The 26925-nt window shown below is 37.6% G+C and overlaps 1 long non-coding RNA gene across 1 annotated transcript; it reads right to left on the reverse strand.

The window, feature by feature from the left end:
* Positions 1-8857: 8857 nt before the first annotated feature.
* LOC309503032 lies at positions 8858-16132 on the reverse strand. The gene is made up of 3 exons (XR_014207471.1): positions 16013-16132; positions 12530-12737; positions 8858-9183 (listed from the first exon to the last, which is right to left on the reverse strand). It is a non-coding gene; the product is annotated as an uncharacterized lncRNA (long non-coding RNA).
* Positions 16133-26925: the final 10793 nt, after the last annotated feature.

Genomic DNA, 26925 nt, shown 5'->3' on the forward strand with positions numbered 1-26925 from the left:
TTCATTTCCGGTTTCGGTTTTTGCCGAGTGCATCCTGAATTTTTATTTCAGTGCATCAGTAGTATAAATGTATTTACACAGGTATTACAATCCCATGAAAAACCTGAGTTTTTTCTGAGGTTCATTCCTTAATGTGCTTTATGTAAGAACATCTATCAACAGGTTTAATGCAAGTCAAAAATGCAATTTAATCTGCATATCAGCCTAACAAATTGATTCAAAGAATTTAATTTAATTTTGTGGGTTAGATAAAGTAGATATGGATTACAAATGCATGTTACCACTTTTTTCCAGTGATACATTTTAGTGTGCCTAGGATTTTTACTGGCCCCCACTGGCCACCCCATTAAAAATTTTCTTGTGACATAAAAAAACATTAGAAAAATAATAATGAATAGGCCTATCTATATGTATACACACGTGACCATAAAATTACTTCCTTGCACTAGTCAATGGCAGTTAGTAGGCCTATACTTCGCTATAGAGAGATTCAGGTGTTCACTTTTGTTTGGAACGTGCCTACAAATGGCGTCCCCTTCCAAAAACGCTTTACCACAACAAAATCTCATGAACGAAGATTTAACCCATTTAGAAAAGAAGAAAAAAATTACTTAGTTCACCCCAAAACATTTATTCTGTCATAATTTACTCACATTCATGTTTTTTCCAAACCTGTATGAGTTTATTTCTTCTGCTGAACACGAAAGAAGATATTTTGAAGAATGACAGTAACCAAACAGTTGATGGGCCTCATTGATTTCCATAGTATTTTTTGTCTGTATTTTAGACTGTCATATTCTACAACAAAAGAAAGTGAAGATAAATGATGATATAATTTTATCTTCCGAGTTAACTATTCCATTAAAACCACCCTTCGAGTTAATCCTTCCTTCACATTGTAAATGTTTATTATAGGCACACTCTATGCCTAAATACTTACAGTAACAATTTTAAAATACAGCAAGTATTAAAGTCCAACTCTAGCATTTCATTTGATGTAATTATCGACCCGCTGGTTTTTCTAACGGGACAAACAGTTCTGTGTTTTGCAGTATTTCTGTATTCCCTTCAACCACATCTGCTGCTGATTCTCTCACCTTTGCATCTGGTTGTATTCACACACATATTCTATATTCAAGACCGTCTCCTGCGGCACTGTGCACTGTAACACATAGGCCGTGATCAAGCAGCGTGTCTATACCAAAACCTCACTTTGTGTTTGCATCATGCTCTGTGATTCCCGCTCTCTCTGTTGGCTGTTAGTGCCTTTGGCATCTATTTCCTGGCCACCCAGTTGCATTGCCTTGTTCAGCGCATTTCTGAAGAGGAATTTATCATATGATAGCCTAATGATGATGATATTTCTCTTGCTGTTCCCCGAAAAGGTGGTTTTACTACAATATCTTAGCCCCCCACTTCATTTCTTAATTTAATGAGCTGCAGCAAAATAAAATGTTTGTGGTGCTTGGAAAAACCACTAATGCTTACAGTTGACATGTTGTGTGTGTTTGAGTATGTGTGACAGAAAGAAAGGGATGGAGAGACAGAAAGAGAGAGGGTGGATGCAGAGACAGAACTGGCAGCACCCTACTGTGATAGACTTTAGGAAAATAATATGGGGCTAATCTCTGTGTTTGAGTGTGTGTGGTCCATGAATAACATCTCCAACTTTACTGAGGTTCCTTTGTTTTACAGAAAGAATATTAGTTTATTTATATGTTTAAGCAAATGAAAATCCAAATAAATTTAACTTCAATAGAGTGTGGTTAAAAATAGAAACTAATGTGCTCAATATGGATGTATTTTTGGTTAATTCAAAAATTATCTTTTGATGCATTTATTTAAATAATGGTACAAAACTGATTTTTTTGTGTGACAGTTGAGCTTTCAACCAGAGTTCAGAACTGGCCTTCTTTTTTTTTAATCTTTTTTTTATTGGTAAATAATTGGGATGAATTGGCTATGCCAAACAAGAAGTTGAACTGGAATCACAGGAAGAGAAATTAACTTGCAATTCAACACAGCTATATAATACATTCTTGGAAATTAATTTCTCCACCCTGGTCCAAAAAGTTACTTTATTAATGTTGTGATGTAATGGAAGGAGCTTCAGATCTTTTCTTCTATATGGTGATACGTCCGAGTGTAGCTGATTATTAAAAAAAAACTTGGACTTGATTCTATCCATTGATTTTTGATGGTGGCATATCTTAATGCAAGCCTGCAGTCGATTGTTAGTAATAGATTTAGAAGAAGAGGGTCATGTGGACTAAATGATTGGAGAAGTCTGACATGCATCACCAGAGGGAAGTCTGTGGTTTTACCAGAGGATTGAGTTATGACATTTTAATGAAAAATTACGAGCTCAGAAACAAAATCATGTATGAAACGCATACATGGATCAATCGTTCACAATAAGATCAATAACATGCTGCATTTAGAAAATAGATAGGGGGAATTGTCATTTAATGCCAACTTAAAAAAAAAAAGAAATATTTATTGCTATAAGGCCCATAAACCTTTCAAATCTTCAAAATACAAAAAAAAAAAAAGCAAAATTCAAATCAAGGATTTCTCATGCCAACGTTCAAAGTTGGCTTTTGCTTTTCTTGTCAATTTCGTCAAATTTCAACCTATTGTAATTGTGCTTTCTTATGTCCAAATTCAAATTGCAAATCTGCCTCATGTTGGCTTCCTCAATTCAAATTCAGGAATTTAAAATCGAATTCTATTCTGACACATAACCCTTCTATCAGCTGCTTGCTGAAAGGCTGCCCGTCTGCTGCGTGAATGTCGACCTCTTTCATCGCCCTCCCCGATCACTAATTGTTCATCTCCTCACCGCAGATCTATCTGCCCAACCACCCTCATGGATCTGTTCTAAAAATCCTGGCCAAGTTTCAAGTAATAGAACCAGGGCCTATTGACCGCCCCTGATGTGCTGTGGAGAGAATGGGCAGGGTGACTGTAACCAACAGCCCACCTGTGATAATATATAGAGGCAGGGGGCCATGGCCCACCACGGGGCAGGGCTAGGAGGGCACGGGCCTGGGGAGTGCAGGGACCTCAGCCTGCATCAACAGCTCCCTGACTCGCCAGCATCCTGACACTGACAGACAGGCCTTCCCCTCTGACACTGCAGCCCACGGGGCGCCTGCCACCCAAGTCGATGGATGGATAGATGGATTGATGAGAAGATGGATAGCTAGATGGATGACTTGGCTACTCGAATGAACAGTTCCATTTAATTTAAAAGTTCTAAAGAGCGCCTTTGGAAATTTCCACGTATTTTAATTATTTTTTCCCCTCCTACTTCGGTCCGTTAAGGAAAATAAACAGCTGGTGAGAAGTATTTTGTGTAAAGCAATGTTTGCTCCTGAGAGGAGAGTCTGGTTTCCATTACAGCTAGGTCTGACTAGCCTGCAGCACCGAAAGACACAGTAGTCCAAGCAGACAGGGCCGGACTTTGGGTGGGCTATAGCGGAGTTATCTCTTTCAGTGTTCTGCTTGAGAACGGCACACTTCTGCTCCGTTCGCTGAGACCCGAGGCTTCACGGCGAGCTCAGGCCACCAGACGTCCCTCTCAGCTGTGGGGAACATGTGCTGTGGTCCTCCTGCCTGTCAGAGGCAAATGCGTGACTGTTTTCAAGCAGCCAGCCGTGTGTGTCTGTGTGGTGCTGAGGTGGGAGGGGGTCGTCCCTCAGGAGGGATGTGTTTCAGCACCTTGTCTCCTTCTCTGTTTTAGCGCTGACAGAACAGGAGGGAAGGAGTGACAGGGGTGGAGAAAGGGTCCCTGCTCTCTCACTCCCATCTGCTGTCTTCACTCTCCCGCTATCATACAGTAGAGCACGAGTGGGGTTAAAGATCATGTTTAAGGTCATGTGCTCGGAGAAGCTAAACTACATATAATTCAGGAGCATTTTGATCTCAGCCAGTAGAGACTCGCACACACAACTGAACATCTTACACTATACTGTTCAAAGGTTTGGGGTCTGTAAGATTTTTATTGTTTTAAAAATTGGCTCACCAAGGCTGCAAATATTTGATCAAAAATACAAACAGTAATATTGTGAAATATTATTAAAATAGTTTCTAAGTGGTCCTTTAGAAATAATTCTCATTTGCTGATTTGGTGCTCAAGAAACATTTCTTATTATTATTAATGTTAAAAACAGTCGTGCTGCTTAATATTTTTTTACAAAAACTGATACACGTTTTGCAGGATTCTGATTATAATTGTCTTTAATGTCTTTTTTGATCAATTTAATGGGTCCTTGCATGAAATATTAATTTCTTTAAAAAAATCTTACTGATCCCAAACATTTGAATGTTAGTGTACATTTTACATTTTTATTTATACTTCTAAGTGTATTAAGGTAATGAAAAAGACTTTTAAACTTTGACCATATCAAGACAAGTTGCGCACATCAGAAGATATCAGGTGGCTGCCATGACGGAGATCGCAAAGAAAGAAAATTGCATGCTTTTGATTAGATGTCACAGTCAATAAATTGACAAGCTGCATTTTTCATTTTCTTTTATTCTTTTTACTTTCATACGTCTTTTACATAATTTTTTTGGTTTGATGATTGCATGTTAATTATTGGAATAATGATTTCCAGTCCTCTGAATCCATAATGATGTTTAGAGCGCTGATACTGGAAAAATTAGACTTTTCCTAATTTGACCACAGAAAACACTGGTTATAAGTGGATGGACATTATTATCATGGTCTCCTTTTTATGTGAAAAAAAAAAAAAACCCCACTCATTTAAATGGAAATTTCACTCTAGCATATCCAAAATTACCCTGTTATTCCAAAACCATGTTTTTTCAGATTTTTTTTCTTCTCCGTGATAGATTCAGGATGTAGGAAAACAATTGCTTTAGACAGTGATTCTTTCTTTCTTTCTTTTATTCTTTCTTTTTTTCATTCTTTCTTTTATTCTTTCTTTTTTTCATTCTTTTATTCTTTCTTTCTTTTTTTCTTTCTTTCTTTCTTTCTTTCTTTCTTTCTTTCTTTCTTTCTTTCATTCTTTCTTTTATTCTTTCTTTCATTCTTTCTTTTATTCTTTCTTTTTTCATTCTTTCTTTTATTCTTTCTTTCATTCTTTCTTTTATTCATTTCTTTCTTTCTTTCATTCTTTCTTTTATTCTTTCTTTTTTTCATTCTTTCTTTTTTTCATTCTTTCTTTTATTCTTTCTTTCTTTCTTTCTTTCTTTTATTCTTTCTTTCTTTTATTCTTTCTTTTTTTCATTCTTTCTTTTTTTCATTCTTTCTTTTATTCTTTCTTTCTTTCTTTCTTTCTTTTATTCTTTCTTTCTTTTATTCTTTCTTTCTTTCTTTCTTTCTTTTTTTCATTCTTTCTTTTATTCTTTCTTTCTTTCTTTCTTTTTTTCATTCTTTCTTTTATTCTTTTTCTTTCTTTCTTTCTTTCTTTCTTTCTTTCTTTCTTTCTTTCTTTCTTTCTTTCTTTCTTTCTTTCTTTCTTTCTTTCACACATAACCTGATGGGTTAACTAGTTCTTGCACTTCCTGACTCAGCAGCATGAACTGGTGGCAGATTCTGGATAGACCAGCGAGATTTGGTTTATTTTGGCCATGCATACAGCTCTTTGATGATTAAATCATTTATTGGTTCAGGCATCATTACATTAGGCATTGCTAATAGCCCCATCACACTTCACGCATACCAAACCGATGACTGATAGACTACCACTGCTCAGTTACACATCAAAATCCAGAAGTTGGGTTTCCTTCTTTTGTGAGGAATCCAATTATAGCTATATGTACAGTCATGAAGTCAAATACAATATCATACAATCATGCCGAAGTCTGAACTTCAGACTATTCAGTATCACAGCACTTGTTTCATGCATGGTGTATTGTTTTTGTACATTACATATCACATACTTTCTCATGTATGTTGCATAGCTGCACAATTCACTGTGGGTATAAAATATTATATTCTAAAAGTAAGGAAAATGAGGAAAAAATGCAAATGTAATATTTTATAAGATGATAAAAGGTATGTTTAAAGTCACTATGAAATGAAAATGGATATTTCTTGATTTCTATGGAATATTGCAGTATTTATTGTGATCTATTCATGCACATCACTGTTTAAAAAAAAAAATATATATATATATATATATGAATGTGCCCTTATAACCTTAAATCAAAATAACTTCCCCTCCTTTTTGCAATGACATCTCTTCTCTGATGATGTGTTTACTGGCGTGAGGGCGGGACAACCTGTCACTCGCATGACATCACAGCAATAACAACTACAACCATCCATTGATCCAGTCAATTCCCAATGGACAAAATCAAGTCCCGTCCGACATTATTTCTTGTTCGAGAAGCTGTTTCACTCAGATATACTTCACAATAGGGAAGAAAAGGCTTGCAGATTCCATTTCATGCCGACTTTAAAAGGAAAGGAGCAACAGCTGTCATTATAGGTGTTACTGCTGTGGAATAAGAGAAAGAAGGGAGGAGAAAGACAGACAGAGGAAAGGAGGCACTGTAACATTGGAACAGGACTCTGATTATATCCAGATAGCCTGGTTTCACCACAGTGCATCATTACAAATGTGCCCCCTCTTCTGAATCTACTTTCTCTTTCTCTCTCACACACACACACACACACACACACACACACACACACACACACACACACACTGCTGTAAGCAGTACATTATAAAGCATGCACCCATGTGTGTGTGTGTGTGTGTGTGTGTGTGTGTGTGTGTGTGTGTGTGTGTGTGTGTGTGTGTGTGTGTGTGTGTGTGTGTGTGTGTGTGTGTGTGTGTGTGTGTGTGTGTGTGTGTGTGTGTGTGTGTGTGTGTGTGTGTGTGTGTGTGTGTGTGTGCGCCCTTTTTAGGCCCTGCTGCTGTCAGCAGACTACTCTTCAGAGTATGTAAAGGGTATCACTTTACATTGAAGTCACAGGCCTGGAACCAACTCTATGCAGCAAACCCTGTAATTTCTATTTGCATCTTATTTCAGCGTAATCTCTTTACATTCTTCACGGGAAACACAAAGCTGCTGTTGTTGTTAAGTGGGGGGAGACCATGGCATCTTTTAGAAGAAGGTACAGAGATAGTTAAATGGTACAGTATGTCTCAGTTTAAGGAGGATTTACATTGTACAGCCCATGTGTGAACAAAATCAAGGAAACAGATATACTGTAGCAGCCATCCACATTGTGGTGACAACTGGCTGCTGAAATTCAGAGAAGACATTGTCCACATTATAATTTGCTGCTGTACTGTCATAATTCCAAATGTACAGGAAATGCCATGACTGCAGGCGACACAAAATCACTGAGCCCAAAATAGAAGCACCAATATTCTTTAGGTTCATGACTCTTGACTCTCAAGAAAATTAGCTGGTTCAATGAGACACAAGGCGACGACAAAAACCTCTTTTATCGTTTGCATGTAATTAGAAACATAATTAAAATGCACAATATGTGGCTCTGAGAAAAAGCAGGATCTGCTGGCTGGTTTACTGCTGCTTTTCTGAACAATTAAGTGGGGAGAAAGCCAGCCGTACCCACCACAGCTGGAATCTTTTTTCATATCCTAAAGACGGCTGTCCAAAGATTAACACTAATTTAATAGAACCCATAAACATCTCAGATGGATAAGTAAATAGTCATTTGACAAGCAGTGACAAATATAACAGCACCATTCATTTTCTAGTATAGCTTCTATATGTGTTCATTTTTACATTTCACTATAATGATGATACATATATATTTGAAAGAAGTACTATACCAGATATTTTGGTTTATTGCTGGTGTATCTACTATTAATATAAAATACATAACATACATGGTTTTCTTTGGAGTGACAGGCCTAATACATAAAATAAAGTTTCCATAAACAAGATTAATAATAATATTTTTGGAAAAAAATATATAGAAGAGAGACATTATCCCATTCATACCTGAGAAAGACTTGCAGTGTGCTAGTCAACAAGCTTTCTATGCTGCAATTATTACTGCAAAATGTAAATCTTAAAGCATAAAAACTGAATTTACATTTCCAAACAATTTTGTATTACCTGCACATTTTTACAGCTGGTTTTTAATTTTGTTTAAAGATCATGTGAGCTTGTGCCCAGAACCTGCTGGTTATGATAGCTCAGACCATTAACTGAAAATATGAGGCCAACATTTCCGTGCCAATCTGAATATGTATATTTTTCCCCATTAATGAAATCACTATGTGTATTCAACTTTTAAACATTTCTAGCTGCTTGTCCAAGTCCTGCATTTTACATGAAGGTTAAATAGGTGTGAGTCTTAAAAAATAAAGGCATGAGCTACTGTGGTCTTAAGAACAAACTTTCAAAGTGTTAAAATATCTGACACATTTGTAGTTTCTTTCTTGGACACTAATACTTCCCAGCATTAGGAAGCATGCTGAGTAGTAATAGGGAAGGTAATATAAATAAAAAATGCCTTGGAACATTCAGATCGGTTGAGACAACGTAAGCGGTAACAGCACCATCATACATGATCACCATCCTGAGGGAAAATATAAAGGATTTACAGGACAAAATATTTTTTAAATAAAAACTTAGATTGTACACATGGTTTATTATGTGATTTGTATAAAATTATAGACCATCATGTAAATTACCAGATGGGGACTGTTCCAGTGTATTTAAAAAATGGCACAGTGTACAGATTTAGGCTACTAAGGAAATGTAATTTTAAATTAAATAGAGATTAAAACTGAAACTTTTTTTTTTAATAATGAAAAATAGTGTAATTAATAAAATAAAAAATATATTTTAAATGAAAAAGGAACTAGTATTCAACTAGTTATTCTAGTAAAAAATCAAATGCACAATTATAATCCACTAAGAATCTTTGAACTTTCATGTATGAAGTTAAGCTCCACAGGTCTGTTTTCTTTTCTTCAAGAAGATATAAACTTAAAAAACAAAAGCAACACAAATATAGCCTATGGGTTTCGTATATGTTTTTGTGCAGAGATAGCATTGTTTAAAGCCTAATAGCCTACATTATGAACTTTATTTCACAGCCCACACCAGTGTTTTTTTTTATTCTAAACCACCTTCTTAACCACCTTACAACCAATGGTAAACAAACTCTTCCTCACAGCTCGGAGGTCGTGGGTCAGTTGCGTGATCATAGGTCACCATCTAGTGGAGAGAGACTGTAATCAGTCATTCAATACAGACCAAACACAGAGGATCTTGCTCTAAGTTAATTAGCCGTAAGAGCACTGGTATAATGAAGCTCATCTAGACCGCATTGCACGGGTGAATGAGCCGACAGCGCACTGCGCTAATGGAAATGATAGACATGATTAGCCTGTAATGTACGCTGAATGAGGGTATCAGATATCATAGGAAATGCAAAGACAGCACAGAGAAGGTGCATTTATGGGCCACTACATCTGTGCATCAGCATCCTAATGAAAACGATCTTCATTCCTGAGCAATCAGGACCCGCAAGGCAGAAAACAGGCTGCGCATTGCGGAGGCGCGCGCGAGAGTGACCAGCGTTGCCTTGGAAACCGAATACTCAGCATGTAAATAATGTGATCTATCGATGCCATCTGGAAAAGATTGGGCCTTGGTGCCGTAACTGCCTCTCTACCGATATGTGAGGGGATCCATTACCATATTTATTTGTGCTGCTAAACTTAGTCCGTGAATGGGATTATGTAGTGGCGGATTGAGAGTATATCCTAAACAAACAAGTATATTAAATCAGGATTTGGAGTATAGCCTGAACAATAATGGATTTACAAGACAAGAGTGTTTCGCCCCCTTTTTCACAAGCTCTCCATTTTTCAAAAATTGAATCCAGACTTTTTGGGGGTGAGTCTTTTTGCTATGAGAGCGCAGTGAAGGGGTGGGATCTGGCCACAGTATTTATCATATTTGAAAAATCTAGTTTGATGGGGGAGGGGGACGAAGAGTAAAGAGACGCTACTCCATCAAACTCGCAGTCTTGGTCAGAATCGTACACGAGTTGCTTGAGGCACAAACATGAGGTCCCGCTCCAGCTCTGTAAAAATGGTAACTGGTCTCATCGAGCTTATTTTTCGACAAATGCAATACTCTTCCTTTGCTCTTCCAGTCATATTCTGATGAAGCAGCAGTCCATGTGTTCAAAGTAAGGACTGGTTGAAGTGGTCTGGCCCACAGACTGACAGCAGCCATGAAAGTGAGTTTACAGTGGGCTCACTTTATCTACTGTTCAGACTGCTTTTCCCATTTAGATTCCCTCCAGAAATCCTCGTCTCCTGTCAGTGTCACAAAATAACAGATTCTCCATCCCTTGGCCTCTGTTTTTATCTAGTTCTTTACCCTCTCTGTGCAGATAAACGTACTCATTATGAAGTCAAGAGTGATGAGTGGTCACACAACAGAGACGGAAGCGAACAAATGTCCTCTCTGAAACACTTCTCAAATTATAACTTTCAAATTTGGCTCTAAAATAGCCTACACATGGAACACAATACTTTGTATTTGGGATCAATCCTTTTTTTCTTTTTATGAGGTTAAAGCTACAATATAAGATTTTTGTAATAAAATATCCAAAAATCCAAAAAAACTTGCACAGTGTGATATATTTCCTGCAGTTGTGTACTTAAAATATCCCAAAAGTTCACAAAGATTTTTAAATTCAGAGAAATTCCCATTTTAAATAATGGCTCGTCCCTGTCGCCCTGTCCCACTTGTCACCTGTCAATGACATAATATCCGCGTAATACCTGGTTTCCGCTCGTACTGCCATAGTAACCATGGCGACAGACGTGGACAACTGCGTTACATCTAGCGGCACGCTCACGCTGTTGTCGTTTCGTTCAAACGTTATGGATCATGGCATGCAGACTTTGGGACAAAAGGAGAACTAAAACGAGGATCAATATCAGCGTGACGTTTTTGAGATGCCGAGAGCTCCACGTCCGTGACAAACTTCGACTTGACAGAGACGCGCAAATGTACATTAAACTAATCAATGTTATATAGCTCAAAATGATGAAATATTAGAATATGATCAGTATGTTATTCTAATGTTGATCTGGCTTACTGCTAGTCTAAACTAACACATAGAATAACATTATAACTTTCAACACACTCAACTGCAGTTTTTAGTATGATAGTGTGTAGACCAAGTGAAACAGCGCTGCGTCACCTCACAAGTTTCATTTGTCTAATAAACTGACCTGTGTGAGTAGTAATTCAGCACTTGCGGGTAAGTTAGTTCGGTAGAATGAAATGTCCTCATTCCTTTATATCCGCGGGACTCGCGTGTGGCGCTGATATCTGTCTCTCATTAGCAGTCGCGCCCTGCTTCATACCACAATCATGTTAAAAACATCAATGTTTTCACTCATCCATAAACATTATTAGATCCTTGGGCAAGTTCCATAATTCTGCTAAATGCGTCATCAACATACGCCTTTGTTATTGTAAGAGGTTAGCGACAAAACCTCTATATATGTAAAAAAAATAAATAAATTACATTTTGTAGCTTTAACAAAATACACACACCTATGTTTTCAACATTGATAATGATAAAAAAAAAATTATTGAGCAGCAAATCAGCACATTAGAGTGATCTGAAGGATCATGTGACATTGAGACTGGAGTAATGATGCTGAAAATTCTGCTTTGCCATTACAAGAATAGATTACATTTTAAAATAGGTGATAATAAAATAGAAACCGCTTATTTTATATGGTACTGATATTTCACAATTTTACAGTTTTACTGTATTTTAAATCAAGTAAATAATATTGGTGACCATAAGAGATGCCTTTCAAAAACAAAAATGTACTCACTCCTAACTTTTGAACAGTAGGGTATATATAGTTTTTTTTTTTATGTTTTTTTATCAGAATACACAACATTTTGAATTTGTCTCAGTAGAAAAGGATGCATATAATGATGTCCTTTAGCTGCAAACACTTTCTGTTTAGTAAAATTGGTTAATTTGCTGTGCATTTTCAGTGCTTTGGCTAGTAATTAAGGCAGTACTTCCTTATCATGGCATGCTTGTTATAGTCCCTACACACGAAAACCAGAGAGGATCCGGAGATCCTGCAGACATGCTGACACAAAACAGAGATTGCTGAGGAGAGATAAGAAATGATGGATGGTAGTAGACAAACACCTGCTCCTGTCATCATTAAAACAAACATCTTCCTTTGAGGGGGAGGGGTATTTCATAGTCTGTCATATCCTCTTTCACATCATTCCTTCTCTCTTGTTCTTTGTATTTCCCTCCCTCTTTCTCATCATCTGGTATTGATATTTCTTTCTCTGTCCTCAACTTACCTATCAGATGTGAGTAGTGAGGATTGTAGAGTAGATTTTTAAAACTGTGTGTCTAGGACATTAGACCCATTTATCTATAAATGGAGTATTTGAGTATTTAATTATCAAATTAAATATTTGAGAGGATGGAGCATATAAAACAGCAAAAAAAGTAGTAGGCTACTTTTGTTTGAATAATATTTCATTCAGATACCTGTACTGATAATGGAGAAGAGCAGTATGTTCTGAATGGGAAAAGTGGCGCTAATTAGGGCCTCTTGCGGGCCAAGAGGAAGTGGGGCTGCCAGGTCTCCTTTCCACTGCGATCCCTCACCCTGAATGGCTGGTCGGGACCGCCCCGGGGTTAGGCCACCTCCCCTGGAGCTCCTAGGGTGTGAGATGCCAAGTCCAATCTCTCTGACCTAGACAGGGGACAGTAGAGAAGATAGGGGTGTCATGCTGCTGTTTCTTCTGTCTTAAATTACATGCAAACCTGTTCATTTGTCATCCTTTTGTAGAGCCATAAGGTAGGCTGGGAAAATTATTTTGTTATTGTCAAATGACATATAAAAGATATGTAAAGGCATCTGGAGGTTGCAACCATATATGGTAAATGCAAAGGTAAAAAATATGTAACACACATCGTACTTAATCCTGAACCTAACAATATTAAACTTAATCTCTTAATTCTCCTGGCCCAGTTGAATATGCAGAAACAACTGTGAGAAAGCCAGGTATTTGTAGACATATAGGTGAATTCTAGCCACACAAAAAAATCTGGATTACCCTCGATTTCCATTGGTTTCCGTAGAAACCAAAAACGCTTTTATAAATTATAAGTTTTATTAGGTAAGCAATTGTTTGGATACTTTTATCAACAGAAAATGAATAATTGTTATATAGCTCAACATGGTTAGTCTTATTGTTTGAATCTCTTGTTTTCTTGATTTACCGTGAGTAACGTGTGTGCCATGCCTCAGAGACAACACTAGCCTAATCATAACAAGCTTTATTTGTAGTAACAGTAATACAGCATTTTCTCCACCATACAATGGCCTGGTTTCACAGACAGGGCTTAGATTTAGCCAGGATTAGGCATAAGTTCAATTAGGACATTTAAGTAGATTTTATAAATGTGCCTTAGAATAGAAAAACATTACTGGTGTGCATCTTGAGACAAAACAATGGCACTGAAATATTTTAAGATATGTCAGTGCAAGTTGCTTTGTTAAAACAGCTCAAACATTCATTTTAGTCTGGGACTAGACTTAAGCCTTGTCTGTGAAACAGGCTTTGATTGTTTTGACCAAGTAAACCACATGCCCAACAATTTTAATACATCAAATAAAGTGACCTGTGAGTAGTAATTTGCAGCATTTACGGCTGTTTTATTAGAATGAAATAACGAAAGGAGCAGCAGCGGCCGACTGCGGCAGAAGCATAATAAAACCAGCAACGTAAAATGTCCTAGGCTCTCAGCCCTTTCTGGCTCCATACCACAGTAACGTTAATAAAACTTTAATACCTATCAGATTGCTTTCCATCGGCTATCACGGTGTCATCCAGCTATGCCTTAGTTATTGTGCAACCTCTAGCGGCGAAACTTGCATACTGTGCCTTTAAACCACACTTGAGGAAAAATGACAGACTCCAAGTAGCCTCAGAAACAAGCTATTTGTTAAGCCAATTTATGTATAACTGTGACTGTGTGTGTTTGTGGATGGTCACTCAAGGTTTCTCTTTATTGGACCCCAAAAGGTGCATTCACGCCATGTCGTAAAATTACATGATTTCAACTTGTAGCCTAAAAAGCGTTCACGTCCTCGTAGAGCTCGTAATTACAGCTAGTAAGATGGAAATTAGGTGCGTTCGACTTTGGCTGGATGTAACTGATCGACGAGCGTTGTCACTTGCAGTCAGGGAGTAGCTGAAAATGGAGACATTAAATCGGACACTTTCTGCTTCCTGTAGTGACGACCGCACTATGTTTGCATACTTTATCAAAGTTGAAGCCGCTCTTGAGAAGCAATAGGTGCAACCTATTGGAAAGCCCGGATGAGTAATTAGTTGGGTTGGTAAAATAACAATGTGATGTATCCAAAATGAATCCTCCCCCCTGTCAGCTGTCAGCAAACCAAAGACAGGTTAGCGCACAGTACATCGATGATGTTCAGAAGATGTCAGCGAAAGATGTGAGACCATTTATTTTGGTAGAGCTATGAGCTCAGAAATTACACTTGGCATCAGTCTTTCTGCTAGACATAAATCACATAGTAAGAAAAAAAAATCATATATGGAAAGGAAAATTGAGTTCAATATGCCTTTTATTGTTGGGCAAAGCAATTGTAATTTGATCACAAAGCCTGCAGTGCACACATGCTGGACAGACTGCTGTCCATCTACTTCACAGCACCTTTTTGCTCTGCCCAATCTGCCACACAGATGTGGAGCTGAGCCACAGTTGCTGCGTTCATTTCTTTATTTAGAGGGTTTAAAACAGATAAAAGGCACAGTATGATTTTACTGTCCAGGCAGGGTGATGGGTTTGCGAGGTTTACCATAAAGCGATCAGTTGGGCACGGATGATGAGACACATGGAGCGATGCAGTTATCACCGCTGAGACCTGCTGGTCTTTCTAAACTTAAGCTGTCTAGTAAGAATAAACTTTGTGGGAAAGCAGAGCTGACTGTAAACAGGCATGTTTATTGCGTATATTCATCCATCATATATTATTTTGTAAGGGTGAATTCTGTTAAAAAGGTAGCTCCATTATGCTGTACTCATCCTTAAGACATCAGGGTATTACTGTCTCATATGGAGCCGTTTGGAGAACCCTACAAAGCCTAAGGTCACTGCTGATATATTTTGAATCAGAATATTATTTATTTCAATAACAGCAGCAAAATTTATATAGCTAAAATATTGTCCTATAGTCTTCTGTCTCTCCTTGGGACAAAAATGAAAATATATACAGTAAGTTACGCATATTTAGAACTTTTTCTTTGAAACCAGAATTATTTTGGTTGCATTAAAGCAACCTAGCAATTTAAAATGACAGCTAAGGTCATAAATAACTATATGCCAGCCAAATCCTGCAGAGCCCTCCATGTGCATAAAAATGGCATTTGGAATTTGAGCTCAGTGTGCAAATAAATCTCTTATCTATGCTCCTCTTTCGCTATTTCTGTTTGAATCTCTCATGCTCTAAAAGTATCAAATAAATAGTGTGCATTGATTATGAGCCCTTGAGTTTTTCCTGTTTCTGTTCTGACAGGAAAGCCAGAAGAATACCAGCAGTCCAGACTCCTGAGCTACAACACCAGACTCTCATCAGTGTTGGTACCAGACTCAACAATTCTGGCACGTGCACAGATCAGTAAGTCAGTTGATCTTTTTCCTAAACATATGCACACCTATTATTACCCAATCTCTCTATCACATTTCACACAATGTGGAGTGAATGGGAAAAAGCTGGACACTAGAGATATGCAGATACTGGGTGGGAGCAAAGGAGAGTTTAGGGTTCCAGGAACACGAGTATATGTGGTAGAGAGGAACAGAGAAGAGTTTCTCTATCAAAGACCTTTTACTTCCTCTCATAAATACCACATCGATGAATAATAGCCCTCCCTCTGCTCCATGGGCACTGACTCCAGCTCACAGATCTGGACAGCATATGAAATCAGTAGTACGCACCGGGCCATGGCTGCAGCTGAAATCTCCTCGCCTTTCACTCATCAAGCAGTTCATCTGATGTGTAGCAGTCACACTGAGAGGTAGTGTGTACCAGCATATGCATGAGGCGTAACCATCTGTAGTCGATCCCACATGCACAACACACACAAACAGGAACTGATATCATTATTGCCGTTGAACATGTGCGGGTCAAGAAATTATTGAATGCTTCACACAGCTTTGGAATCATTAAAAGTTGTGCTATTCTTAAAGAGATTGATCATTTCAAACAAATGAAATGAGAAACAAAAGTTGGTATTATGAGAAAGTCGCAATTATGAAAAATAAGGTTGCAGTTGTCAGAAATTAAGTTGCACTTATGAGAAATTGTGAGATATACAGTCAACATTATGAGAAATACATTCATAATTGTGACTGAATGAAAAAAAAAATGCACTGAATGAATTTGAGAGCTGCAAAAAAGTGATTTTCAGTGATTTGTGGTAAAGGCCCAAATATACTCACAACGAAGTTCTTTTTTGTTTTTCGCTTAGGGGTAAAACGAAGTTTGAAATATACGTGACAAGCGATATACTGTTGGCGAACATCTGACACCGCTTGCACTGCTGAGAGCGGCGTTTAGACGAACATGTAAATGTGCTGCATGCTTTCTTCTCAATAACAAAATAAACACACAACAAAATTGAGAAAACAGCAAGAATTTTTTTTTATAAAGCATAAGAAAAGCATCTGATCATAGCAACGTGGATATGTTTGCATTAGCTCTGCAATCTAGTAAAGTCAAGTCACTTTTATTTACATAGCACTTTATACTATAGATAATTTCAAACAATACTATTGCTTAAAATCAAGCAACTTTACCGTATTAAACATGAAAAACAGTATCAGTGTCTCATTTCATCAGAAGTACAACTTCGTAAAGCAGTTCTACTGTAAAGCAGCTCTCCAGTGTTTTCATGTTTTCACTCACGGACGTCTGACCTCTACGGACTGAACAGGAGAAATTAAAGATTTCCATGTAAAAGAAGGCGAAGCCTCCATGCACACCTACCTATAACGTAATCGCCACGGACCAATGGTAGTACGAAGGTGTTTACCAGCCGAAACTTTTCCGGAAAGTTTGCTTTGGCAAGCTTTTTCGAACTCCCAAACCGAACTCCTGATTTTTTTCGAAATGACGTCTCATCAGTTTGTTCTTCATTTTGCTTGAAGTATATTGGGGCCTTAACGGTGGTTGATGAGGGTGAGCAACCCTGGTGAAAAAAAACATGCTAAGTATACTTGCAGCCAGACTAATTATCAGTATACTTCAATTGTGTTAATGATTAGTTAACTTAAAGTGTGCTATTTTGAAACAACTAATTTTGTACTAAGTATATTTTAGTTGTAATTAAATTGTAGTTGTAATTAAATTGTAGTAAAGGATCATTTTAAGTGTATTTAGTGTACTAAATTGCGCCAACTTCAAGTATACTTATGCCTGGCTCACACTACAGGAGTTTTAGGCCGATTTATGCCCGATTTCCCCCTCCCGAGAATCTGAGAAAAAATCTTGTCGAGGACCTTGATCGGTTCCGATGTTCGGCGCAGATTATCTGGTAATGTGAGGTGTTCACAGATCGAATCTTGCACCTCCCGATCTGCTCTCACACAAATCGGGCTCGTCCCGATCATATCAAACATGTTTGATATTTAAGATTTTAAATCGGGATGAGCAAGTCTGTGATTACGTCAGTGCTGTCAAAATAGCCAGGAAACAAGTAGGGCTGTCGTGCTGAAGGAATTTCCCTTGAGATAATTTTGAGTGACTCAACTCGATATGCGTTTTTATCTCCATTTATTTATTACTAAATAAATGAGTGCGGTCAGCAGGCACAAAGACGAGTACATGTTCAGTAATGAAACCGAAAGTATAAAAGCGCGTTAAAAAGAAGTGGATTAAAATGAAGATACAACACGTCAAAATAAGGGTCGGGGGTCCACATAATATAATAAACACAACATAAACATGACAATGAGCTTGTTAGACCATTGTTATATAACAGTTAATTCCTTGAATCTCACTTTACGAGAGGCTTTCTGCTGATATTTTTACCAGTATTGACATTGAAAGTCTCTGCGCATTAGAGACTGTCACTCAGTCATTAAACTGTTCATTCAACTGAAATGTAAAAATGCGGATGCATTCACAGATAGGTGCTAGATGTAATGAAACAAGCTGTTAATTATTTTAATATTTAATTTAAACTTTGAGCTCCACTTTACAAGACTCTAAGCAGGACAACGCTGAAGCTGATGCGTCACTCCATGATCAACGCCGGCATTGATTTATTGTATTGACCAGCGCTGACGCCATTCATGAGAAATATCCTTAACCCCTTCCTCATCACCCCCAATTTTGGCAAGTGCTGCATACATGAAATGCCCAAAATAAAAAGGTTACTGCTCATAAGTAATTCTGAATAGAAACATAACACAGATACATTTAGAAAGCCAACCCTTGAGAGTTTATAGTTCAAGACTCAAAATTAACCAGACTGTTATTAATAGTGAGATATATAAGCTCAAGCATATTTTGAACTAAAATAATCCAGGATCACCAGTGATCCCTGACAGGTAATTAAAAGGATGATTTTTGAAAGATTTCGCTTTCCTTGGTCAGGGCTACCTTTTCACCAATAGGCCTATGACTTGATATGAAGGCACACCCGTCGTTTTGGGCGGCCAGGGGGCTGTGCCCGCCCTCAAAAATGCTTGTGTTTTTTTGTGCTATTTGTTAAAATATTATAATGTTATTTTTTTTTCCATTTAGGCTATGTTGATTATGAAAAGTGAACAGCACGAGTAAGATATGATGTGCAATGTATCGGGAGACATAGAGTGGGTCAGACATGATTTTGACCACTTCATTACGTTTTGCTTTGTAGAAAGCCTTTCTTTAAAGTGAATTTCGTTTTGTATAAATTGTTTCTTAATTTATATAATTTTTTTATCAACCAATTGCCAATTGTCTGGAAGCAAATATAGCAGACAATAATCATGCAACATGACATAGAGGCGCCTGCGCTGTCACTTGCATTGCTCGTGAACTGGAGCGCATCTCATCATAAATTAACCGAAACTCAGTGTATGCCTCACAGACATGAGAAATACATCGAATCTTGAAATGTCTTTAAACGAAACAATTCAAAACGAAAAGAAATAGGCTACTCTCTGATTATGTAATCCATGTGCATTTCTCTCTATATAGGCGCGTTCACGGAGATGGCGATCGTCAACTTCATCTTTGCAGCCGACAGAAAACACTAGTTTATTAATAAAATCAATGCACGCGTCACCGGATTTACAAATGCACATCTAGCTTGTTGCACGCTTGTTGTCGAAATAACGAGATATTATGTTGAAATAACATTATTAGCCTAATAATAATAAATCTTTAATCAATATTTGATTGAATGCTGAATGCTGTGCTTGGTCAATTTAATCAAATTAATACTTTAATTGTGACAATTAAAATAATTGAATATTAAATATTAAGTGGCCAGTTTTTGTAATAGTATGGGCTCGGGTATGGTCGGGCTTGATTTTTTTGGGCCCGATCTAAGCTCTTAACTCAAAAGTACCGGTAGGTTCAAAGTCTCTGTGCGTGTGTATGTGCGTGTGTGTGTGTGTGTGTGTGTGTGTGTGTGTGTGTGTGTGTCTCATGGCAATGAGATGTCCCATTTGTTTCCATGCTTTTCCACTTCAGATCTGCTGCGTGAGATCACGTGAGGCGCTTCCTCTGGCACGATAATCTTAATAACATTTTGTAGTGTGTGGTGCACCGCGATTTTCAAACCTTGTAGTGTGAGCATGTTTAAGATTTGAGGGACGAAAATCTGCAAAGATTCTCCTTAAGTGTGTGCTGCAACCAGATTTCAAAATCGGTTAGGATTTTAAAACTCCTGTAGTGTGAGCCAGGCATTAGTATACTTTAAGTATATGCCTGTGTAGGGACTAATTACATGCTTGATTAGTGATATTAAAGTGTACTTTATTTGTGTTATAAGTACATTACAACTTCATTACGAGTGTCTTCAAAACATACAAGCAATATACCATAAGTGTATTTATATATATATCGTCGCTGTCCGATGAAAACCGCGTATGTCCATTTTGCCGATTTTGAGATTTTTCGACGGATAGAATGTCCAGGTTCATTTCCATATACAGTATGCTTCACATATCTAAATGACCAATGAAAAGTTGTGAAATCATGTCATCTGATTTCCACGTATATCCATTTGGTGTCAAAGCTGTCAATCACGCCGCGTATCTCCCGCTCTGTGGAGGCATCTCGCCGGTCTAAGCGTCTCTGGAAGCTCCGCATTGGATAGCCGAATAATTCTGTGAGGTAAAGTATCAGCAAACGTTTGTTTTTGACAACTGTTCAAGTTCATTATATATTCGCAATATATTCACAACTGTTATTTACCGGTAAATGGTCTAGAGTCTAGACGAAGTAATTGTCACTGTTTATTGTGGAGATGTTAACGCACGGGTCTGTTAACTTAAGCAATACTATAGTCTAATATTTTTCTGACTAATAAATTACTGACACAGTAAAGGGTAGATTTAAATAAAGAATAACGAATTTTAAATAAAGAAAAACATAATTTAAATAAAGAAAAAAACAAAATTTTAAAAAAAGAAAAAAATGAAATTTATTAGCCTAATAAAGAAAAAACAAAATTTAAATAAATAAAAATGACATTTAAATAAAGAAAAAACGAAAATTAAATAAAGAAAAACCCGAAATTTAAATAAAGAAAAACGAAATTTAAATAAAGAAAAATAAAATTAAGTTAAATTAAAAACGAGATTAATTTAGATTGATAACGGCTAAAAAGGCTATAGCCATGTTTGGTCCGTGTACTTTTTCGTTCATTCATTATTCTATTTCGGAATGAAAGATGAAATGTAAAAAAAAAGGGTGCAGCTTGTTTTTTTGTTTTTTTGGTTTAAAAGAAAAAAAACAGAAATGGCTGTTTTTTTTGTACATAGCATAGCCTAGGCTACTTTGTTATGATTTTAGTATCATGATTAATAAATGCACGCACAATTACCCAGCTAGCAAAAATTGTGCGGGCCGAGAGCGGCCCGATTAAGGCTAAAACAATCGGCCAATCCTCGGCATGAATCTAGGTCCGATTGCTCTGCGAGCGCTCGGTTTTAACGCGGCCCGATTAAGGCTAAAGACACTCGGCCGAGCGCTCGGTTTTAACGCGGCCCGATTAAGGCTAAAGACACTCGGCCGAGCGCTCGGTTTTAACGCGGCCCGATTGCGGAAACCCGAGTGAGAGGACGTATAGCTCGCCTCCAATCCCGTTCCTTATTTGGGCTTATTTGAACTTTGATTTCCATTCATATCAGGTTAATACTAAAATTGCTTAGCAGCCGTTATTTATGCAAGATAAACAAAGTAAAACAGCACAAGGAAGACAGGTTTCATGTTTAATGCATTTTTTATTGGACCACACTACAAAAATAGGATAAACACACTTTTTAATAACAGATTTGAATAGAATAGAAATATCACAGCATTAATGTAGAATCAAGGAGTTCAAATACCATTTTCCAATATCAACATTTTTAACTTTGAAACATTTAATTCTGGCCCACTGCGTTTGAGTTGTCTACGCACACACACTTTTTAATAACAGATTTGAATTGAAAAGAATAGAATAGAAATAATATCACAGCATTAATGTAGAATCAAGGAGTTCAAATACCATTTTCCAATATCAACATTTTCACTTTGAAACATTTAATTCTGGCCCACTGCGTTTTTGAGTAGTCTACGCACACACTTTTTAATAACAGATTTGAATTGAAAAGAATAGAATAGAAATAATATCACAGCATTAATGTAGAATCAAGGAGTTCAAATACCATTTTCCAATATCAACATTTTTAACTTTGAAACATTTAATTCTGGCCCACCGCGATATTTGAGTTGTCTACGTTGTCTGCCTGTTCGCCCTCTGACTTCGGCCACCATCCCTATCAGAGGCTAACCACAGACACCTGGTGATGAGCAGCTCTGTTTCCTCTTCTGTAGAATCTTTGGTCAGGGCATTGCGGCGGACTGCATCTGAGAAAAACACAAGATAGAAGAGGGCAGCATGACCACGTGATGTTACTCAGCAACAACCAAAACTTAATTTGGATGCAGGGCTCTACACTTACATTTCTTTTTAATTTAAAAAGTTTAGGAGCACAGTCAAATTTAGGAGCACCTTCTGATCAATGACAAATTAACCTACCCATTAAAAGGCGGTATTTGATAAAATGACTTGCCGGGGCATTTTTTTTTTAAAAAGCGCATTTTCTTAACTAAATCACAGCCTTTGTGATTTCATGATAGCACTATGCTATATTATGATTGTAAATGGTTTTAAATAGATCGCGTAGCCTTAGAAAACGGTGTAATAATGTTATTCATGGATTCTCGTCTGTGGAATACGCCACTTCCGGTATTTTGCCGGTTACTCAACACGGGTAAATTGCTATTGAGGATTTTTTTTAATCGAGTGCTCGACTTTAATCGAGGAATCGTTGCAGCTCTAGTTTCAATGGAGGGTGCACCCATAGAACCTGATCAGGTCAGTCGCACTGGTGCTCCTAAATACTTTGTCACCGTCACAGCCAGTAAATAAATAAATAAATAAATAAATAGGTTGCACTGTAGAGCCCTGGGGTGTCACCACAGTGCAGTTATCCAGCACTGACACTCACCCAGAACCACACTTTTAATGAGTCTCGCCAGCGAAGTGTTCATTGCTCTTTTCAGGACCTGCCCCACAGTGTCTTTAAGAGTCATGCCTCCGACCATTCCAAGGAGAACAGTCTGAAACAAAGACATGTAACTCGTTAGTTATTTAAGGAATATAGCATGAGTGAGAGTGGGGACTGACTTTTAGGAATGATCTGATTAATGCATAATTTAACTCACCAAATTCTTCTTCTCCTCTGGATTCTTTAACGTCTCCTCCAAACATTGTAGCTCCTCAATAGTTGAAAGTAGGAGCCCAAAATGTGTTGGGTCTGGCGTGAAGTCTGGAACTGCTGGAGATTTGTAGGAGCTGCATCAGGATGAGCAACTGCTGCTCTCTGATAGAATCAAGCTGGATGAGGATCTCCTTAGCAATTGCTGTAAGACACAAGAAAAAGCAGGCATAACAGATTAGTAGCAAAACATTGTACGTAGATATGTCAGAGTAAACCGAGAGAGTTCACTTTGTAGAATTCCTACCTGTAGGCACAGCCTCCTGAGAAGACCTGTCTTTTGTGTCTTCCATGGTGTTGCTTTCCATGGTTGTGTTGACATTTCTGCCTTTATAACTGAGGGGATTATAATCAGAGGAAGGTTAAGTTTAAAATAAAAATGTTGAATGTAATATATTTTTCTCCTGGTCCTTATTTTAAATAGGTCATAAAAAATATCAATATTATCGACTGATATGAAACGCTTACATCATGATACAGTTTTCAGTCATATCGCCCAGCCCTAGGGTAGCTAATAAACTTTTCAAACCTGTCTGTACAGACCGCATTTAGCCAAAGGTAACGTTAATGTTGATGTTAGCTATAAAGTGCGATTTCAGTTTGCGCCATAAAAGTACAACTAGAGGCCAATTCACACCGCAGACAAACGCCAGCAAACACCAACAAAAAAAAGTCACCAACAAAAGTTGGTCGTTGTATTCAGAATGTTATGAAAAATAAGTGTCATGTTCACACTGCCCCAACAGAAACCGACAAACTCAAGCACCCACGGAAAAACACGAGATATTCATTCATTTTAACCAATACAAGTAAAAGATTGCAGCTTTCAGACACAACTTTCTTCTCGTTTTATATTGTTAAATGTCGAGAGTGCATCTGTTACAGGCCCCTGTGCAAAAGGCCATTAAATGCACTTCACGACGTCATACACAGCGTTCACAAAATGGCGGACGGTCTGCACATAGATCTTCACAACCCAGAACATTAATACACAAAATATTTGCAGCATGAACATATGTTGTATCATACCTGTAAAACCAGGAGCAAACGTGTCAGCGTAATCATAATCCCCAGCAACTGTGAGGTCGCCGGCGCAGGCGCAGCTGCTCCTCTACCGTTATAAGAGTCCTCAGTTCATTTTCATAATAAGAGTCCCGATCTCACTCAGCAACAGACATGACCCAGCTTTCAGCAGACCAAAGTCCCACATCATTCCTCTATTTACATAAGTAAAATAAATATTTTCTTACAGGATCAAAATGTGCACATACTTTAGGACAAAACGTGTTTGTTGGCGTTTGTCTGTGCGGTATGAATTGGCCTTAAGCCAGCTAACATTTGTTCCACTTTATTTTCTTCCACAGATCAAAGACTGTGCTCGTAAATATTATTCACGTAAATTGCATTCAATAAAAATGGTGTCTAGCCTAGCAACTAATTCTTTGCCAACTAGCAGAACGAAAATATGAGCTGCTAGCGCAAAAACAGCGCAGCTAACGTTAGTCAATGTTAGCTTCGTTAACTTCGCGCCATAAAAGCTTTCATATTACCCCCATTTGCACTACTTTACTCAGACAAAAATTTTATATTGTTGTCCTAATTAATAGAATTCGAGTTCTGAATTCTTTCTTTTCGTTTCATCTAGGGAAGCACTGTCAAATGAACATGAACAAAGTTTAAACGGATCGATAATAATCAACATTTAATCAGCAACAGTTCGAAATATGTAGGTCGACGTAACTCGATTGAAACTATGCTCGGCGTGAAATGTTGATGCTTTTTAAGGAAATTGAACACAACTTACCTCAAGTTCACTGTAATGACGCAGGATCGAAAAGGGATGATTTTAAGTCAGGCGTTGAGTTTTATCTCACCGAAAGTTGTGCACACGTCTTGTGTGCTGACGCTCGCTGCAGCAACTGTTGAAATCGGCTTCATACCGGTAAACGCATCTGAGCCGAGCGCCCAGAGTTTAACCGTCACTGCTGGTAAACATTTGAAATAGCCAGTAAAATGAATTTTAGACTCAGTGTTAATTTTAGACTACCCAACTACTCAGCCGATGCGCGACTGCAATCACCGTGACTGTGCGAGTGATGTCGAGCGCCCATGCATTTTTAAAATACACGTAAAGAATCTTCATGACAACTAAATATTTTTGCTATGGTTATAAATATTAAAAATTGCTCTGTGCAAAATGACTCTATTATTATTATTATTATTTACCGCATATATTTTGTTTTGGACAACGACATTCGACGAGTATAACATACTAAGATACAGTCAGGAATTTACGTCAATTTTAAAATAATTTTTATGTTAATTATTGCTACATTAAAACCATCCTTGATTTAACCTAAGCCGAGTAATTTCCAGAAGTGGTCCAGATCATACAGCAGAGCCGACCAGTTACGGTGAACATGAATCGGCCCAGTGCTTTACAGCCGTAACAAAAATGCATGTGCCAGAGCGAGCTGCGGGCCACAATCGGCCCGGTTAACACACGCCGATGCCGAGTCTGAGCCGCAGGCGCCGCGGGGCAGCCGAGCTCGGGCCGATTATACATGCTATCTGGGTATCCGTTAACTTGATTTGAAGCCTTTCAACTTGTTTGTGCAAAATTCAGAATTAAATGAATGTGCAGCAATTTGTACAAATAGAGTCTGTAGGTCTACTACTATACTGTTGAAAGTATGAAAAGTGAACAGCACGAGTAATAGGATGCCACATTTGAGACGGGTCAGACATGATTTTGACCACTTCATCAAGTTTTGTTTTGTGAATTTTGAAAGTGAATTTCGTTTTGTATAAATTGTATCTTATTATTAATAAATTTTTCATCAGCCAATTGCCTGTAGTGGATTTAATATAAGCAGCAAATATATAGCAGACAATATAATCATGGAGGCGCCCGCGCGGTCACTTGCATTGCACGTTAAGCGCATCTCATCCTAACTTAACGAAACTCAGTGTATGCCTCACACAGACATGAGAATGACATCCAATACACAAAGCTTGAAAATTCTTTAAACGAAATAATTCAAAACGAAAAGAAAAAGGCTACTCTCTGATTATGTATGATTATCATAGCCTAGCCTATTTTGTGAATTGTTCATTCCCGGTTGGCATTGGCACACATTTTGCTGCCCTTACAAAAGTGCCGCTCTAGGCAATTGCCTAGTTCGCCTAAAGGCTGGTCAGCAATGAGTGTATTTATTCATTGTCCCTTCATATATCATATGAAGTTTGCAAGAGACATTTAAACTGAGACGTATTTAATAAACTGAGCGTAGCCTATTCATCTGTCAATATGAAACGCGACTTGGCCATTCTAATGATCGGAAGAACGCGTATCGACCACCGTTACTGTAAAATATGCACGTATGTCCATTTAAACTCGATTTTGGTCAAATGTGGACTATATCATTACACGGGCAAGAATATGGTTACATTTAAAGATGCCGTACCAAGTATGACAACGCTACGTTCAGCTGCTTTTGAAATTATGGTGTTTTTTTCACTTCCTGAAAAGTAACCGTTTTGGACATACGTGAGTTTCATCGGGCAGCGACGATATTTTGCCCACAAGGCTATTGTGGTGTGATATATTTGAGTAAAAAGTATAGGCTCATTAATACCTTTGGCTTATTCCATATACTACAAATTGCATACTTTGTCTTCAATAACAAATGTACATTATTAGACAAATAAAACTTATATTGAAAAAATACTATTGTTTACTATTGTGTATTTTGAAAGTATAGTTTCAATGCATTGTTACAATGATCATTTCCAGCACACAGTTAAAATATACCTAAAATATATTTGTGCAAATAAATACACTTTTAAAAAATAAACAGAATTTT

The sequence above is a fragment of the Leuciscus leuciscus genome (assembly GCF_965113295.1).
Source record: "Leuciscus leuciscus genome assembly, chromosome: 7".
In the NCBI taxonomy this organism is placed as follows: Eukaryota; Metazoa; Chordata; class Actinopteri; order Cypriniformes; family Leuciscidae; genus Leuciscus; species Leuciscus leuciscus.